We start from the raw sequence: 20,189 nt of genomic DNA, 5'->3' as shown, positions 1-20,189 counted from the left end.
GGTTGACAAGTGATATTAAGAATCTGGTCGGGAAATAGGAGGTCAATACCAGAGATAGGCAGCCAGGATTAAGCACATCCTTTGAGTACAAGGTATGTCAGAGAAAGATAAGGAGGTCAATAAATGGTCTTGAGATATCTCTGGCAGATGAGATAAAGGAGAATTCATAAATACAAGAGATTCTGCAGATATTGGTAATCTTGAACAACATGCACAAAATGCAGGCAGTATTTATGGAGGGGAATAAATAGCCTATGTTTTGGGCCAAGACCCTTTATTACAACTGGAAAAGGGGTCAGAAGCTAGAATAAGGTGGGGAGGAGAAAGAATATAAGCTGGCAGCAAGTAAGTAAGACTAGGTGAAGGGGAAGGTGGGTGGATATGGGAGGAGGATCAAGAAACTGGGAGGTGATAGCTGCAAGAGGTCAAGGACTGAAAAAGGAGGAAAATAAAAGGAGAGACAGTGGACCATGGAAGAAGGGGAAGGAGGAGGGAAATTATAAGACTTTTGCTCTGTAGCCATAAAAGGCAGGATTTCCCAGTAGCACACACAAAACGCTGGAGGAACTCAGAAAATGCTGAGTTGCTCCAGCATTTTGTATGTGTTGCTTGGATTTCTATCATCTGCAGATATTCTCTTGTTTGTGATGGATCTCCTGGTGCTACGCATTTCAGATTTTTTCTCCCATTCCCATTTTGACACGTCTGTCATTGGCCTTCTCCATTGCACTGGTGAGGCAGAACTCAGGTTGTAGGAGCAACACCTCATATTCCATCTGAGTAGGCATCAACCTGATGGCACGAACACTCATTTTTCGAACTTCCAGAAGTTACTTCCCTCTTCTTTCTTTTCCCTTTCTCCATTCTGGTTCCCTCTCACTCCTTCCAATCTCCTCATCTGCCCAACACTTTCCCCTGGTTCCCCTCCTCTTTCCCTTTCTTCCATGGTCCGCTGTCCTATTTGATTCCTTCTCTTTCAGCCTCATACCTCTTCCATGTATCACCTCCCATCTTCTTACTTCATCCCCACCCCCAGCTCACCTTCCACTGGCATCCACCTTCCCCTTCATCTGGTCTCACTCATAACCTGCCAAATGGTATTCTTTCCCCTCCCCCATCTTCTTATTACAGCTCTGTCCCTTGTTTTTCCAGCCCGTATGAGGGTCTCAGCCTGAAATGTTGACTGTTTATACTCCTCCATAGATGCTGCCTGAGTTACTTCAGCATTTAGTGTGTATTGCTAAAGGACAATTCAGAATGATTCTCTGCATATATTAAGAGCAAAAGGTAGCTCAGGAGATAACTGGTGTCCTTAAGGCTCAATGTGATGATTAATGTTTGCAAATACAGGAAATGGGAGTGCTTTTAAAATATTTCTTGTCTATATGACGGACATTGAAGCCAGTGAATTCAGAGGAGGTCGCAGTAATGTCCATGAACATTACCAGGAAGATGTTGGAGACATTGAAACACATAAAGGTGCATACATCCTCAAGGCTTGACTAGGAGTATCCTTGGATGTTTTGGGGAACAAGGGAGAAGGTTGCTGGGTCCCTGACAGTGATTTTTTTAGTCAGAGATGAGATACTGAAACACAGAAAATAAAACATACAGCACAATACAGGCCCTTCGACCCACAAAGCTATGCTCAACAGGTCCCTACCTTGGAACTACCTAGGCTTTACCCATAGCCCTCTATTCTTCTAAGCTCCATGTAGCCATCCAGGAGTCTCTTAAAAGACCCAATTGCTTCCGCCTCCACCGGCAGCCCGTTCCACGCACTCGTCACTCTCAGCGTAAAAAACTTAAGCCTGACATCTCCTTTGTACCTACTTCCAAGCACCTCAAAACTATGCCCTCTCATGCTAGCCATTTCAGCCCTGGGGAAAAGCCTCTGACTATCCACACGATCAATGTCTCTCATTATCTTGTACACCTCTATCAAGTCATCTCTCATCCTCCGTCGTTCCAAGGAGAAAAGGCCGAGTTCACTCAACCTATTCTCATAAGGCATGCTCCGCAATCCAGGCAACATCCTTGTAAATCTCCTCTGCACCCTTTCTATGGTTTCCACGTCCTTCCTATAGTGAGGCAACCAGAACTGAGCACAGTACTCCAAGTGGGGTCTGACCAGGGTTCTATATAGCTGCAACATTACCTCTCAGCTCTTAAACTCAATCCCACGACTGATGAAGTCCAATGCACCGTATGCCTTCTTAACCACAGAATCAACCTGCATAGCAGCTTTGAGTGTCCTATGGACTCTGACCCCAAGATCCCTCTGATCCTCCACTTCCAAGAGTCTTACATTAATACTATATTCTGCCGTATTATTTGACCAACCAAAATGAACCACTTCACACTTGTCTGGGTTAAACTCCATCTGCCACTTCTCAGCCCAGCTTTGCAGCCTATCAATATCCCACTGTAACCTCTGACAGCCCTCCACACTATCCACAACACACCCAACTTTTGTGTCATCAGCAAATTTACTAACCCATCCCTCCACTTCCTCATCCAGGTCATTTATAAAAATCACAAAGATTTGGGTCCCAGAACAGATTCCTGAGGCACACCACTTGTCAATGGCCTCCATGCAACCTTCTACAACCACTCTTTGCCTTCTGTGGGCAAGCCAGTTCTGGATCCACAAAGCAATGTCCCCTTGGATCCCATGACTCCTTACTTTCTCAATAAGCCTTGCATGGGGTACCTTATCAAATGCCTTGCTGAAATCCATATACACTTCATCTACGGCTCACCTTCATCAACATGCTTAGTCACATCCTCAAAAAATTCAATCAGGTTCGTAAGGCACGACCTGCCCTTGACAAAGCCATGCTGACTATCCCTAATCATATTATGCCTCTCCAAATGTTCATAAATCCTGCCTCTCAGGATCTTCTCCATCAACTTACTGAAGTAAGACTCACTAGCCTATAATTTCCTGGGCTATCCCTACTCCCTTGCTTGAATAAGGGAACAACATTCGCAACCCTCCAATCCTCCGGAACCTCTCCCGTCCTCATTGGTGATGCACAGATCACTGCCAGAGGTTCAGCAATCTCCTCCCTCGCTTCCCACAGTAGCCTGGGGTATATCTCATCTGGTCCTGGTGACTAATCAACTTGATGCTTTCCAAAAGCTCCAGCACATCCTCTTCCTTAATATCTACATGCTCAAGCTTTTCAGTCTGCTGCAAGTCATCACTACAATCGCCAAGATCCTTTTCCGTAGTGAATGCTGAAGCAAAGTATTTATTAAGTACCTCCACTATCTCCTCTGGTTCCACACTTTTCCATTGTCACACTTGATTAGTCCGATTCTCTCATGTCTTATCCTCTTGCTCTTCACATACTTGTAAAATGCCTTGGGGGGGGGGGGGGGGTTTCCCTTAATCCTGACCGCCAAGGCCTTCTCATGGCCCCTTCTGGCTCTCCTAATTTCATTCTTAAGCTTCTTCCTGCTAGCTTATAATCTTCTAGATTCATATAATTACCTAGTTTTTGGAATCTTTCATAAGCTCTTTTTCTTGGGACTAGATTTACAATAGCCTTTGTGCACCACAGATCTTGTACCCTATCATCCTTTCTATGTCTCATTAGAACATACCTATTCGGAACCCTATGCAAACATCCCCTGAACATTTGCCACATTTCTTTTGTATATTTCCCTGAGAACATCTGTTTCCAATTTATGCTTCCAAGTTCCTGCCTGATAGCCTCAAACTTCCCCTTACTCCAATGTTTCCCTAACTTGTCTGTTTCTATCCCTCTCCAATGCTATGGTAAAGGAGATAGAATTGTGATCACTATCTCCAAAATGCTCTACCGCTGAGAGACCCGACACCTGACCAGGTTCATTTCCCAATACCAGATCAAGTACAGCCTCTCCTCTTGTAGGCTTATCTACATATTGTGTCAAGAAACCTTCCTGAACACACCTAACAAACTCCACTCCATCTGAACTCCTCACTCTAGGGAGATGCCAATCAATTTTTGGGAAATTAAAATCTCCCACCATTACAACCCTTAGTTATTATTACTCCTTTCCAGAATCTGTCTCCTTATCTGCTCCTCGATGTCCCTGTTACTATTGGTTGGTCTATAAAAAACACCCAGTAGAGTTATTGATCCCTTCCTATTCCTAACTTCCACCCACAGAGACTCCATAGACAACCCCTCCATGACTTCCTCCTTTTCTGCAGCCGTGACATTATCCCTGGTCAACAGTGCCATGCCCCCACCTCTTTTTCCTCCCTCCCTATCCTTTCTGAAACATCTGAAGCCTGGCACTTGAAGTAGCCATTTCTGCCCCTGCACCATCCAAGTCTCTGTAATGTCCACAACATCACAGCTCCAATTGCTGATCCACACTCTAAGCTCAACCACTTTATTCATGATACTCCTCACATTAAAATAGACACATCTCAAACCATCAGACTGAGCGCGTCCTTTCTCTATCACCTGCCTATCCTTCCTTTCGCACTGTCTCCAATTTGTGAGATTTGTGAGCCAACCTCCTTTCCTCTGTCACTTCAGTTTGGTTTCTAACCCCCCCCCCCCCAGCTATTCTAGTTTAAACTCTCCCCAACAGCCTTCGTGAACCTTCCCGCCAGGATATTGGTCCCCCTCAGATTCAATTGTAACCCGTCCTTTTTGTATAGGTCACACCTGCCCCAGAAGAGGTCCCAATGATCCAGAAATCTGAATCCCTGCCCCCTGCTCCAATCCCTCAGCCACACATTTATCCTCCACCTCATTCTATTCCTATACTCACTGTCATGTGGCACAGGCAGTACCGAGATTACTACCTTTGAGGTCCTGCTTCTCAACTTCTTTTCTAACTCCCTGTAGTCTTTTTTCAGGACCTCCTCCCTTTTCCTACCTATGTCATTGGTACCAGTATGTACCATGACCTCTTGCTGTCCTACCTCCCACTTCAAGATATCGTGGACGCAGTCAGAAACATCCTGGACCCTGGCACCTGGGAGGCAAACTACCATCTGCGTTTCTTTCCTGCGTCCACAGAATTGCCTTTCTGACCCCCTAACTATAGAGTCCCCTATCACTGCTGCCATCCTCTTCCTTTCCCTACCCATCTGAGCCACAGGGCCAGGCTCTGTGCCAGAGGCGCAACCACTGTTGCTTCCCCCAGGTAGGCTGTTCCCCCCCCCCCCACAGTACTCAAACAGGAATACTTTTTGTTAAGGGGACAGCCACTGGGGTACTCTCTTAGTACTTTCTTCTTGCCCTTCCCTCTCCTGACTGTTACCTACTTCTCTGTCTCCTGTGGTCCAGGGGTGACTACCTGCCTATAGCTCCTCTGTATCACCTCCTCATTCTCCCTGACCAGACGAAGGTGATGGAGCTGCATCTCCAGTTCCCTAACACGGTCTCTAAAGAGCTGCAGCTTGACACACCTGGTGTAGATGTGGTTGTCCAGGAGGCCGGGAGTCTCTAGGACTTCCCACATCTGACACCGAGCACAGAAAACCAACCTCACACACATACTCTATGTCTTTATTTTAAACAGATAACCTACCTTGCCTCGACCCTTTATTGCCGAAGCCCCATTGAGCCAAAACCTTTCTACTCTGTCGCCCGCTTTGTAAATCTGTCCTCCTTTTAAACTCTTCCCGCTGTTCTCACAGGCTGACCTGCACATGCTTGCGCAGTTGTGCCCTGTTCAAACTGCTGAAGAAATAACCATCACCTTCTCAACTCTGTTCGCTTTTAAACTCTTCCCGCTGTTCTCACTGGCCGACATCCACGTGCTTGCTGGATGTTACCCGGTGTTGTACTAAGTAGGGAACTACAGGCTAGTGACACATCAGTGGGCACATTATTGGTGAGGATTTTGAGGGACAGGACTTTTTTGGCATTTGAACATGCAAGAAATAATCAGGGACAGTCAGTATGGCTTTGTAGTGTGGGAAATAAAATCTCACAAATCTGACTGAATTTTTTGAAGAGGTGATCAAGGGGATTATGAGGTACTGTTTGCATCGCACAATGGACTGGTCCAGAAGATTAGAAGGCATGAAATCCAGGGTGAGTTAGCAAATTGGCAGAGGATGGAAGTGGAGTGTTATTTTTCGGATCAGAGGCCTGTGACTAGTTGTGTGCCACAAGAATCGGTGTTGGGTCCTCTGTTGTTTGTCATATATATTAATGATTCAGATGAGAATGTAGGCAGCATGATTAATACATTTGCAGATAATTCCAAAGTTGCTGGAATGGTGACCATTGAAGAACATTGCCTAAGGTTACGACAAAGAAATTAACAAGGAAATTAGGCAAGGGAATGGCAGATGGACTGGGACACATACAAACTGATACATGGGAAGTTAAAGCAGGGCAGAAAATACACAATAAAAAGCAGGGCCATGGGGAGTGTTGATGAACACAAAGACCTTGGAGTGCAAGTACATAGTTCCTTTAAAATGGAAACACAGGTAGATAGGGCGGTGAGGAAGGTATATGAGGTGTTTGCCTTTATCAACTGAGGCACTGAATATAGCTATTGGGACATCAATTTACAGCTGCACAAAACATTGGTTAGGCTGCACTTGGAGTATTGTGTACAGTTCTTGGTAGCACACCTCAGGAAGGGCAAAATTAAGCTCGAAACAGAATGGAAAAGATTCACAATGACGTTGCCTGGATTGGAGACTGGATAGGTTGTGTCTGTTTTCCCCAGGGTGAAGGAGGCTGAGAGGTGACGTGGCAGAGGTATGTAAAATTATAAGCATAGATAGGACAAATAGCCAGTGTCTGTTTCCTACAGTAAGGGTATCCAACACTAGAAGCCATAGGTTTATGGTGACAAGGGAGAAGTTTAAAGAGGATCTGAGGGATATATCTTCCATGAAAAGAATAGCTGCCATCTGGAAAGAGCTGCCAGAAGTGGTGGTAGAAGAAAGAACCATAACAATATCGAAGAGGCATCTGGACAGGTACATGAATGAACAAGACATATGAGGTTATGGAATTAATATAATATGGAAGATAGGCATGATGATCGGCACAAATGCTGTGGGCCAGTGTGCCTGTTTCAATGCTGTATGACTATGATTCTATTATTACAATAATTAACAATGATCACATTGTTAAAAGAAAAGGACAAAATTAATTTTTTATTAGAAGTTTAGTTTCTATTGTTTATTCAACATAGTTCAAAGGGGAGGCAAACACTGAAATGCCAAATCATCATCACAAACAGCAGAGTAGCACTACTGGATCATCAACATCAGGATATGCGAGTTCAGCCACATATCTAACACATGCTTGAAGCTGCTACATTCCTTGCACTTCAACAACAGTGAGCTTAACTTGCTTGAATGTAATGAGAATATTGAAATCGGGCCCATTGAATAAAGCAGAAGTAAGTGAAAACCTGCAGCTGCTCACATATGGAAGAAGTTTGTACTTAGTTTTCCCAGATTCCTTGTTGTTCTCTTCCTGATAGAATAAAAATTCAATGTGGTAGGGCCTGGTGCAGCACCTGGGCTATGTGTGAAATAATGTTGTCATGTGATCAGCCAAAATAAACTAAATTCTAAAAATGGCAGCAAAGTCCAAATCAGCTGTCAAACTTGTCAAAGGCTTTGGCTTCTTCTGAATGTTCCTAATCTTCAGAATTTAAAAACTAAAAATCAACCAAATATTTTTGAAATTGCTATTTTAAAATAATTTTAAAGCTTACGCACTAATAGATAATTTGAAACATTAAGGCCATCATAATTCATAACAAGTAGTCACTATACCCTTTTCATGTGTAATCATTCTTCTCCATATAAATGAACATGTTATTTCTGTGGCAGGTTGCAGATTCTCCAATGCAAATACTTGGGAATACAATAAGTTATGTTCTGCTACTGGACTTCATGTGTAGTTCAGCAATGGAAGCACAGGAAAATCACTGGCAGATCCCAAATAACAAGTTTGGGATTTCCCCATTTGGAAGATTTGGGTTAATGCTAGCAATTCTACACGGAACTGCTGGCAGTTCCTGGCAAAGTCTTGCCCATTGATTTTGTGATTAATCAAATGACGATGTAGCAATAAAACTCTGCTTGCAATGTTTACACATTGTGATTTAAAAGTGTTTATTTCATCAACATTGTAATAGGGTCTTTTACAACTCTAACAAAACAATCACTGCGTAATTAACACAAACCTCCTATGCAATTAATTGTCAATAGAGATTTCACAAGCAGCTATTTTTAGTGCAGCAATCAAAATTACCAATTTACAAAATAATGTTTATTTGAGAAAGATGGAAATTTTAACCTTGATAATCCATTCAGAAGTAGCAATGTGCATTGTAAGATCTAATTTGTGCTATAATATATTTATATAGCAGCAAATACTACTTAAACAAAATCAGTATACGGTAATGAAATCAAATTGAAAATGTTGGAAATATTCAGCAGGTCAAGCAGCAACTGTGAAAAGAAAGACAGAGGTAATGTTTTAAATTCTTTAAACTTTCATTAAAGTTAAATACAAGTATTAAGTTGCAGAGAAACGGCAGGGATTGTTGAGAATAAAAAAAGTCTTTCACAGGGTGGATACTTGGAGAGAAGGACCCAATGGTGAAGATGCTCACTGAAAGAGGCTGCTTAAATAACAAATATAATGTAGAGGAGGTACAAATAGGAACAGATCAATGAAAATTGAAATATCAGATGAGGGGAATGAAGAGGAGAGGAAAAAATGCACAAATGTTAGAAAACTGATGTTCACAGATAGAATGGCTAAATATCTGTTGAATTCAAAGTTGAGTCCTGAAGTCCTAGTTGAAAAATGAGGTTCAGTCCCTTGAATTTACTTAGTCTCTATGGAATGGTGTAGGAAGTCAGAATGAGAGTGGAATGAAAAAATAAAATGATAGTCAACTGGAAGCTCAGGGTCATCCTTGCAACTGACCAGTCACCCAATTTGAATTTGACCACCACGGCCAGATGCAGTAACTTGGAAGAAGTGCAAGTAAATAACTTCTCCAATTTCAAGTCATGTTTGGGCCTGCAAGGGAGAAGTGAAAAGGGTAGGTGCTGCATCTTTTGCAGTTACATAAAAATGGAGTAGAGCATTTCATCCTTCGCTCCTACTACAATCCGAAAGATAATGGCTGTTCCTCCTCAATAGCAACACTTCCTTGCATCAGACTTGTATCCCTTTCTTCATGTTTCATCCATTTATCACCACATTCAGTGGCTAAGCTCCCACAACCCTGCTGGGTAGCACATTCCCAAGATTCACTCTCCTCTGGCTGAAGACATTTCTTCTCCTCTGCAACTTGATGGTTAACCCCTTATTCTGAGACAATACCTCTAGTTCTGGACATCCTGTCCAGGAGAAACATCCTATTTGTATCTACCGTCAGGCCCAGGAAAAATTTTATTCCGCTGCTGCCTCATATCCCCAAGGACCTACGTTTGATACTGATCTTGGATGCTGTTGAGAGTGAACATTTTGCGTGAGACAGTGTGGGTGTCTGCTGTGTTCTCTGTTTTACTCTCATGATCCAAATGTGTGCTGGTAGGCTAAATGGCTTTTTCAGAAATCAACCCCCACCTATGGGAGGGTATGAGGAAAAGGGGAGTTGACAGGTATGAAGAAGAATAAATTGCAGGGCTACCGAGTAATGAGGAAGAAATATGGGATTGATCAACTAGGAGTCCAACAGGCTAAAGGGTCTCCTTCTGTGTTATGATTCAGTCTGCTTAACTTTCCCCCCTATGTCCCAGGCAATAATTTGATGAACCTACAGTCTTCCATCACAAGTATATCCTTCCTTACATAGGTAGACTCATTCGCAACATTCCAGGTGTTCTCTCATTTGAGCCTTGTTTTATTGCAGCAAAATCTCACTATCCTTGTACTCAAATTTTCTTGCAATACACCTTTAACATATTGTCTACCTTCGTAATTGCTTGTTTGATCAGCTTGTAGCTTTCAGTAATTTGCATAGAAGAATATCCAGCTCCATTTGAACACCAATTAGTAATTTTGCTGCAGAAAACTTACTATTTTTTCTATCAAAATGGATGATTTCCCTTTTTTCTATATTATATTCTATCCATCATGTTCTTGTTCATCACTTAGCCTATCTAGATTCTCCTTAAGTCTCTTTACATCTACCTTTGAAACCTGGATATTTTACACTTGCTCTTCTCACCCAAATTACTGATATAGATCGTAAACATTTGGGTCCCAGCATTAATCCCTGCAGAACACCACTAGTCACCGTTTCTCACCAGAAATTACCTGTTTATTCTCACTTCCTGTTTTCTGTGAACCAATTCTCAATCTATGTCACTAATCCCAAATTCCTTTTGCTCTAATTTTAAATTACCCCTTCTATTATATCTCATCAAAGGCCTTCTGTAACATTAAATATATCATTTGCACTGGGTTACCTTTATCTATTTTGCTGGCCACAACTTCTAAAAACTTGGGCTGCTTTGTCAAAGATGATTTCCTGTATTTAAATTTATATAACTCTAATAAAACCTATTATTATTTTCTAAATACCTTAATAATTGGTTCTTATATTTTCCCTCTCTATTCTTTCTTAATTAGAAAGGTTTCATTTGTTAGCAATCCATCCAGAAGGCAACCAAGGCATCTACTATTATCGCCATCAGGGGTTCCCAACCTGGGATCCACGGACCCTTGCTTAATGCTGTTGGTCCATGGCATGAAAAAGGTTCGGAACCCCTGACCTCCATTACCATCTGCTTCAAAACAAAGAGATGTGGGTCATCAGGTCCTGGGGATTTATCAGCTTTCAGTTACATTTATTTCTCTAGTACTTTGCTTTTCCACTATTTTTATTTCAGCTCCTTATTAATTCTAAACATGTGGTTCTCCACTTTTTCTGATTTTTTTTTGTAATTTGTTCCACCAAAGACAGACCAAGGATGGGAACATGTGGTTCCCAAAATAACACCTTCCGTTTCAGTCTGAAATGCATCCACAATCACTTACATGATTTTTGTCTTTTTTATATATATTGAACTTATTATTCTGTGCTACTAAGTTTATCCATAGAATACTCATGTATACACTTTCCTCCAGCATTCTGACCCTCCTTTCACCAAATTCTGATTTTGTTTCCCGAACCTTGGGCTTACTGCACTTTTGCCAATACAATTTTTCTTTGATCTAATTCATCTTTAACCTGTCTTGTAAGCCACAGATGAACTTCTTTTCCTGTTGGCTATTTGCACCTGTAGGATATATATTGTCGCAAACATGATATATTTCTTTAATGTTATCCTTTGCTCGTCACACACTATTGCACTATTTTAATATTAGGAAGCCCACTGCTTCAATGAAATGTTTGGTCAAAATGGAAGACAAATCATCAGTGCATTATGGGAACTCATACTGTGACTGTAAACCTAGTGATCAATGTTAAAGAAATTTGAGGAAAACTGAGAATCTAATCTTTAAAATTGTGTTTTCAGCTGTTAACTAACAGATATATCTCTGGACAACATTTCCTTCAGTAAAATGTCAAAGGCTAATTTTAAAGATTGATTTGACTGCACCCATTTCACATTTTCTGAAATGCAAGCTTCTGTCTACTGCCGCTTCACATTCTATCCTCATGCTTAGGTTATTACAAAATCACTGAGTGATGTACATACTTCTGGATTGAACTCGATAATCATAAATCTGTGACTGAAAGGCCACTCAGAAAATCGTTACACAGTTCCTAAGACATAGGAGCAGAAATTTTGGCCCATTGAGTTTGTCCTGCCATTTGATCATGGCTGACAACTTATCTTTGGATTCTTCTATTAGAATTGTCTTGTTACTGAGTAGTCAGTTTCGATTGTTTCACATTCATATTTGTGTGATTGAAAAAAAATGTAAGAAACTAGGAGACGAGAAGTGACTAGACTTGTCACTGAACTATCCCATTGTAATACAAAGTATAATTTCAGTTGCCCTGAAGGCTTTTGTTCCTGCTTTCTTGCCTGGCAGATCCATGTGAATGTTTACAGCAATACCTTCTGCTCCATCCCCTTTGACTGAGAGGCTAAGTACAGCTCCAATGTCATATTTAAGTTTGCTGACGACACCATGGTTGGCCAAATTGAAGATGGTTGACAAATCAGCATATAGGAGGGAGATTGAAAATCTCAATGAATGTTGCAACAGCACTTCTCACTCAATGTCAGCAAAACCTAAGAGCTGATAATTGACTATAGGAGGAGGAAATTGGAGGTCCATGAGCCAGTTGTCATCAGGGAATCAGAAGTGGAGAGGGTCAGTAACTTTAAATTCCTTGGCAATATCATATCTGTCCTGAGTCCAGCATATAAGTGATATTACAAAGAAGGCACTTCTCTACTTAGAAGTTTGTGAAGATTCAGCTTGTCACCTGAAACTGACAAACCTATAGATGCACGGTGGAGAGTATACTGACTGGTTACATCACGTCTTGGTATTGAAACACCAATGCCCTTGAATGGAAAAGCCTACAAAAAGGACTGGATATAGTCCAGTCCAACACAGGAAAAGCCCTCTCCACCACTGAGCACATCCTACAAGGAATGCTGTGCAGGAAAGCAGCATCTATCATCAAGGACCCCTACCATCTAGGCCAAGCTCACTTTTTGCTGCTCCCATTAAGGAGGTACAGGAGCCTTAGGACCACTCTTTCAGGTTCTGGAAGTTATTACCCCTCAACTGTCGGGCTCCTGAACCAGATTGGATAACTTCATTCACCTTAATGCTGAACTGATTCCACAACCTATGGGCTCACTTTCAAGGATTGGTTGTTTGTCCATCTTTGTTTATGTAGACACAAAGTACTCTGCAGATGCTGTGGTCAAATCAACACGTACGACAAGCTGGAAGAACTCAGCATGTCGGGCAGCATCCGTGGAAATGAGCAGTCAACATTTCGGGCCGAGACTCTTCATCGTTTGTTTATGTGTAGCTTTTCATTGATTCTATTGCTTTTCTTTGTAACTATTGTGAATCTCTGGAAGAAAATCTCAGAGTAAAATACGGTGGTATATACCTGTATGTACTTTGATATTAAATTTACTTTGAACTTGTTGAACTGGAGGCAATTGTCTAATAAACTCCACTAACCTCTTATCCTGCTTTGAAATTATAATCTTGAATTATACTTGGTATATAATTTAATATATCGCACCCTTTAACCTCCTTGCTATGCTTTAAATCTCAGTTTCCAATCTTCATCAGTAAGTTTAGGACCAGTCCTATTGACATCTGCAAGTTTTCCCATAAAATGCATGGTTTTATTCTAGAATGTTGATCTGTGTGTTGTGCAGACATTATACCAACGGATAAATAAATGTGATACTCCACAACACCGATTGACCATTATAACAGCAAATCCACTCAGACATGTTAAAAATTGAGTTATTAACAACTAGCAGCAATTCCTACTTGTATTTCTTTTGTGAATGTAATTTCCAGACCTAAACCACTGCATATTGAAATAATTAAAAATGCACTCCTCGGTTTTTATGCCTCCAATATGGAGTCTACCAACTCACTGCTTGGTGATCAAGATACCACCAATGTGGAGATCATATGCAGACTTCAGTAGAACAGAAGATTAGATTCTCTGTTTCTTTTTTCTGTCATTCTACAGATATGCAGTAGAGAGCAACCTAACGTGTTGCATCACTGTATGGATGGAAATTGCACTGTAGCAAGACAGAATGGCTCTCAAACGGGTATTCAAAACTACCCAACGCATCACGGGCACCAGCCTACCCGTCATCAAGGATATATAGTTGCAAGAAAAAGTTTTTGAACCCTTTGCAATTACCTGGTTTTCTCCATTAATTACTCAGTGGTCTGATCTTCATCTAAGTCACAACAATAGGGAAACACAATCTGCCTAAGCTACACAATTTAAACAATCACAGTCTAGGTTCAAAAAAGTATGTGAACCTCTGGGGTAATGCCTTCTAAAAAAGCTATTTGGAGCCAGGAGCTATTCTGAGATTGGAGATGTGGGTTGTAGAGCTGCCCTGCCCAATAAAAACACACACACAGTCAGGTTACTGACAGAGCCTGCTCTTCTCAAGAAAGATCTGTATCTGGGCACCATGCCTTGATCAAAATAACTTGCAGAAGACTTTAGAAGAATTGTAGAGATACATGAAGCTGGAAAAGGCTATAAAAGCATTTCTGAAGACTTGAGTGTTCATCAATCCACAGAAAGAAAAATTGTCTACAAATGGAGGAAATTCAGTAGTTGCTACTCTCCCTACGAGTGGGTGTCCTGCAAAGATCACACCAAGAGCACAACATACAATGCTGAATGAGGTAAAAAAGAACCCAAGGGTTAAAATAAAAGACCTGCAGAAATCTCTAGAACTTGCTAATGTCTGTTCATGCGTCTACTATAAGAAAAACACTGAACAAGAATGGCGTTCATGGAAGGACACCACAGAGGAAACTACTGCTCTCCAAAAAAAAAATATTGTTGTGTCTCTCAAGTGTGCAAAAGACCACATGGATGTTTCACAATGCTTCTGAGACAATATTCGCGGACAGATGAACAAAAATTAAACTTTTTGGCAGAAATGCATACCACTATGTTTGGAGGAAAAAGGGCACTGCACACCAAAGCCAAAATTCATCCCATGGTGGAAAGAGCATCATGATTTGGGCTGATTTGCTGCCTCAGGACCTGGACAGCTTGCAATTGTTGACGGAGCAATGAATTCAAAATTTCATGAAGACATTTTACAGGAGAATGTTAGGAGAGTGGTCCATGACCTGAAGCTTAATATAAGTTGGATGATGCAACAGAATATCAACAGCAAAATGGTTTAAAAGAAGAAAATTTGTGTTTTGGAATGGCCAAGTCAGAGTCCAGACCTTATTAAGATGCTGTGGCATGACCTAGAGAGGGCTGTTCATGCAAGATATCCCAGAAATATCAATGAACTTAAAACAGTTTTGTATGGAAGAACGGTCCAAAATTTCTCCTTGCTGTTTGTCCCACTTTCATCAGGGAGGTGGTTATATAACATCCATGCCAGGACCACCAGATTCAAAAACAGTTATTTTCACCAAGCTTGATCAACACTTTGACCCATTAACCCACCCCAGCACTACTACTATTTCATTTTCTGTCAGTCACCATATGCACAGACACTCCTGCTCCTTGCATCACTTTATGGATTGATCTATTTAAATTTATTGTATTTTTTAAAATTATTCTGTTCTTTATCTTGTTGTTTTTCCTTGTGCTGCATCGGATTCGGAGCAACAATTATTTCATTCTCATTTACACTGTGTACTGGAAATGACATTAAACAATCTTGAATATTTAAGTTCTTTAGTAAAAACATGGCAGCTTTCATGTTCAAAGTATTATCAAACAGCTGGATTTAATTATCCAGTGTAAGCATTTGTTTCTTTCAATGGATCTCAGATATGGAATACAAGTGGCACAGTAGCATAATAGTTAGCACAACGCTTTACAGTGCCAGCTTTAAGATTGGGGTTAGTTTCCTGCCACTGTCTGCAAGAAGTGTGTACGTTCTCCCCTTGACTGTGTGGATTCCTCTGGATGCTCCGGTTTCCTCCCACATTCCAACAACGCACAGTTAGGGTTAATGATTTGTGGGCACATTGGTGCTGGAAGCGTGACGACACTTGAGGACAACCTAGCACAATCTTTGCTGATTTAATTTGATGGAAACACAACATTTCACTCTATCTTTCAATGTACATGTGACAAATAAAGCTAATCTTTATCTCTCTTCAATCTTTAGATACTAGTTTTCTGGATTGGACTGGTATAGGTAGACCAATGAATTTGTGTCACACCTGGTCATATAACTTTGTTGGATACCCAGCATTTAAGATAATTTCACCCACCTTCACCATCACTTTGCTCTAAAGCAACATATGGTATTAACATTAACTTTTGACACAAAAAACTACTAATGCTGGAATCTGGAGCAAAAGAACTGACGGAGGAATGTACCTGGTCAGGCAGTATCTGCACAGACAAATAGATGGTTGATGTTTCAGATCAAGACTGAGCTGCTTAGATGGTCTACCAAACCTAACCATTGAAATTTATCTGGTCTGACAAGCATATTGCTCAATTTGTCTGAACAATCAACTGCAATGCTAAATTGATCATGACTGTTAAGTGAGGTACTATACCTTGGTGGGCCTTTTGAGTGCTGGAAAAATCTTCTTGTAAATCATTCAACTTCTTTCATTAGACAGTAGCAAGCACACTGACATTAATGAGAGAACGATAACTGCTGCCTATGCAAGTCTGTATAGACCAGCACAAAAAGCTCCAGATATAATGAGCATCTGATTTTCTTCCCCCCACACCCCCAGAAGTCTACCTAGTAGCCCTTTTATGTATGTATAGGTAAATAATGACTCCTCTTTTCAAAGGCTCAGAATTTAAAAAACTCTCCAGGGTACACAGCTTTCTGGCTTATTTAGCAAGAAGTGCTTCATAAAGAATAATCAGATTTGTGGAAATGAGAATCATACTGTCAACTGTATTCATATTAGCTGTTTCTAACTTTATAACCATTTTTGGATGTCTGTTCACACTAAAAATTTTCAGCTACCTTCAACTATAAATCTTATGTCTGTGACCTCCAATCAATGGGTAATTAAGTGGCTAAGAAGAACCTAACTGGTTCTTCATAATTTTATAGATTATTAAATCTCTTCTCCTGAAAATATTACAAATCCAATCTATGCAATCCCTTCCTCTTAGCCAAGACTGTTTGTTCTTGGCACACCTCTCATGAATCACCTCTTTAACTACTTCAGTGGCAACACAATTTTGCTCTTCTGTGGTGACCAGAAGTGTGCAAAGTAGAAACATAGAAAAACATACAGCACAATACAGGCCCTTCGGCACACAAAGCTGTGCCAAACACGTCCCTACCTTAGAACTACCTCGGCTTTACCCATAGCCCTCTATTTTTCAAAGCTCCATGTAGCCATCCAGGAGTCTCTTGAAAGACCCTATTGTTTCCGCCTCCACTGCTGTCGCCGGCAGCCCATTCCACACACTCACCACTCTCTGCATAAAAAACTGACGTCTCCTCTGTACCTACTTCCAAGTACTCCAGGTTGTAGCAATTGTTTTCTGCAGTCCTGGCATAAACTTGCTGCACTTATGTTCTGCATCTTAACCAATAAAAACAAGCAGTTCAAAGGTGTTCTTTACCAACTTATATTCAAAACTTCAATCTTCATGGAATTCTGAAATACATCCCAAGATACCACTCTTCTTCTACATTTCTAAATCTTCTCATTTTGTATTTCATTGCCTTTTTGCTTTCCCAAATCATTACTTCACATTTCGCTGATCGTGTAATTCTATTTACCGCTTTTCTGTTGACCTGAACAATCTATTGATATCTCTTGCAGTCCTTTCTTGCTTATTTGCAATCACATACTCAACTTTGGTATCATCTGCACACTGACTAATACATAAATCACGGATAAATCAAAAACAAATAACCAGAAGTGGAAACGGCTCATCTTGAAACATATTTAATATCTAAGTTGGACTGCATCCTCAAACGATATCTATGCCTATTTTCCCTAATGGATCCTCACTTTTGAGTATTAAGGTATTTAATAATTTGGGAAAATTAGAAATGACAGATGATAAGTTCAGAGCTAAACTAAACATTAAACTAAAATAACATTTTATTGGAACAATAAACACTCAGTGGCCACTTTATTTGGTGCACTTATACAACTGCTTGCTATTGCAAATGTGCAATAAGCCAATCATGTGGCAGCAACTCAATGTAGAAAAAAATGTAGACAAGATCAAGATGTGCAATTGTTCAGACCAGACATCAGAATGGGGAACAAATGTGATCTAAGTGACTTCAGACCATGGTTGTTGGTGCCAAACAAGGTGGTTTGAGCTTCACAGAAAATGGTGCAAAAACAAATTCAGCCAGTGAGTGGCAGTTTTGTGGGCAAAAATCACCTCATTAATGAGAGAGGTCAGAGGAGAACGGCTAGACTGGTTCAAGCTGACAGGAAGGTAACAGTAACTCAAAAGAAAAACATGTCATAACAGTGGTGCACAGAAGAGCATCTTTGAATGCACAACATGCCAAACCCCAAAGTGGATAGGTTAAAGCAGCAGAAGACCAGGAACATACAATCAATGACCACTTTATTACGTACAGGAGGTATCAAATACTGTTGTACAGTGGCCACTGAGCATATTCATGAGCTGAGAAACAGACAAGTTATCCTATTGGAAGATATTCCATTAGTATTGTTACTTATTCACTTTACATCCGTGTTCAGCTTTGCATTGCTAGTGATGTAGCACATCATTCCAAATCACTAAGTGAGACAGTGTTAGAAGCAAATTGAGAAAACCATCAGCTGATGTATTTGTGTTAAGTATTTAGCTAAGGTGGTAAAGACGGCATATAGATAGCATGCTTGCCTTTACTGGTAGGTGCGTTAAACACAAGAATAAGGAAGTCATGCGGTGGATATCTAAACTTTAGTAAGACCATACTTGGTGTATTGTATTCAGTTCTGGTCACCCATTATATTGAGGAAACAAAGAACGTGGAAAGGATACAGAAGAAATTTATCCCAATACTGTTTGGATTAGAGGAAAGGTTGGACATACTTGGGTTGTTCTCCCTAGAGTGCCAGTCCCTGAGGGGAGTCCTCAGAGGTTTTAAAAATTATAAGAGGTATAGATAGGGTAGAATCTTTTCTCAAGGGTAGAAATGTCAAATACCAGAGAACATGCTTTTAAGATTAGAGGGGTAAGTTTAAAGGTGACATGGATAAGTCTTTTTAAAATGCAGGGAGTGGTGGATGCCTAGAAAGGGTTATCAGGGATAGTAGTAGAAACGTGCAGGTTGATGGGATTAAGAAGGTTTTAGATAGATAAATATATAATGTATAGATATGCATATTACACAGCAAGAGGACAATTAGTATAAATTGGCATCAAAATTAGCACAATGTAAACTGAATTACCTGCTCATTGCTGTACTGTTCTATGTTTAAAATTTGCTGGTTTTCCCCAGAAAATGATTTGACATTTTGGTATAAGTTCTAGTCAAACTAATTCCTTAAGATTGTGCATATAACAAAGTACAGAACATATTGGATGGCAACATACTGTAACTGTTATATTACTCTGACAGGTATTTCTAATTTTATAACTTTTACTGTGATATGAAAGAAATCCTGATTTCAAAATAAACTAAATGTAGCATATCACAAACTAATCCTCAGGAATGTGCTTTGCCAAGATTGGAACCTAAAGCTCAAGCCTTGTTCACTGAAAGGTGATGATTCCATTTAGCTTTCTAGATCATATCAGAGGGCAATGAGATTGAATACAAGTCAGGTCAGTTCATCATAGCAGGTTTCCTCTCCTGAAGGACGTTTATAAATCAGTAATGGTTTAATAATTTTCATGGATGTTTAATTTAAATATTTGGAAATAAAATATTCAATCTCAGACAGCAAAGATGGAACTTGAACTTGGGTTCTTTGCATTATTAATTTAGGTCTCAGAAATATTGCTTACCACTGATGAAGACAACTCTTTCATAGATACACATCTTTCATCCATGTTTACAGAAAGAAAAAAAAAGTCAGAAATTAAGAGTAAAGACAATGACCTGATGCATATCTCCAAAGATCATAAGTTTCAACAAAAAGGTTTTAAAAATAGCTCTTGGCACATTGGCTTTCATAAATCAATGTAATGAGTGCAGAAGATGGAATGTTATGTTTAAGTTGTATAAGATGTTAGTGAGGCCTAATTTTAAGTATTGTGCACAGTTTCGGTTACCTACCTACAGGAAAGATGTAAATAACACTGAAAGAGTAGAGGGAAAATTTACAAGGATGTTACTGGGACTTGAGGGTCTGAATTATAGGAAGATTGAAACAGTTAGGACTTTATTCCTTGGAATGTAGAATATTGAGAGATTCGAGAGAGATATCCAAAATTATGATGGGTATGCATGGAGTAAATGTAAGTAGGCTTTTTCCACTGAGGTTGGGTGAGACAACAACTAGAGGTTACGGGTTAAGGATGACAGGGGAAATATTTAAGGGGAACATAAGAAGAAACTTTTTCACTCAGATGGTTGTGAGTGTGAAATGAGCTGCCAG

At 40.3% G+C, this 20,189-nt stretch overlaps 1 protein-coding gene across 2 annotated transcripts in view; it reads right to left on the bottom strand.

Moving 5' to 3' along the window:
- tiam2a (TIAM Rac1 associated GEF 2a) overlaps positions 1–20,189 on the bottom strand; it is a 209,062-nt gene that overhangs the window by 40,907 nt on the left and 147,966 nt on the right. The window contains exon 22 of one of the 2 annotated variants that reach the window (XR_012099626.1): positions 8,153–8,449. The exons of the other annotated variant lie outside the window; for it this stretch is intronic. The gene's annotated coding sequence lies outside the window, so the exon portion shown is untranslated. Of the gene's footprint in view, positions 1–8,152; positions 8,450–20,189 lie in introns of those variants that run through there. 2 annotated transcript variants of the gene reach the window in all.

Source organism: Hemitrygon akajei, chromosome 7 (assembly GCF_048418815.1).
Source record: "Hemitrygon akajei chromosome 7, sHemAka1.3, whole genome shotgun sequence".
In the NCBI taxonomy this organism is placed as follows: Eukaryota; Metazoa; Chordata; class Chondrichthyes; order Myliobatiformes; family Dasyatidae; genus Hemitrygon; species Hemitrygon akajei.
This window is presented reverse-complemented; position numbering and strand designations above follow the sequence as displayed.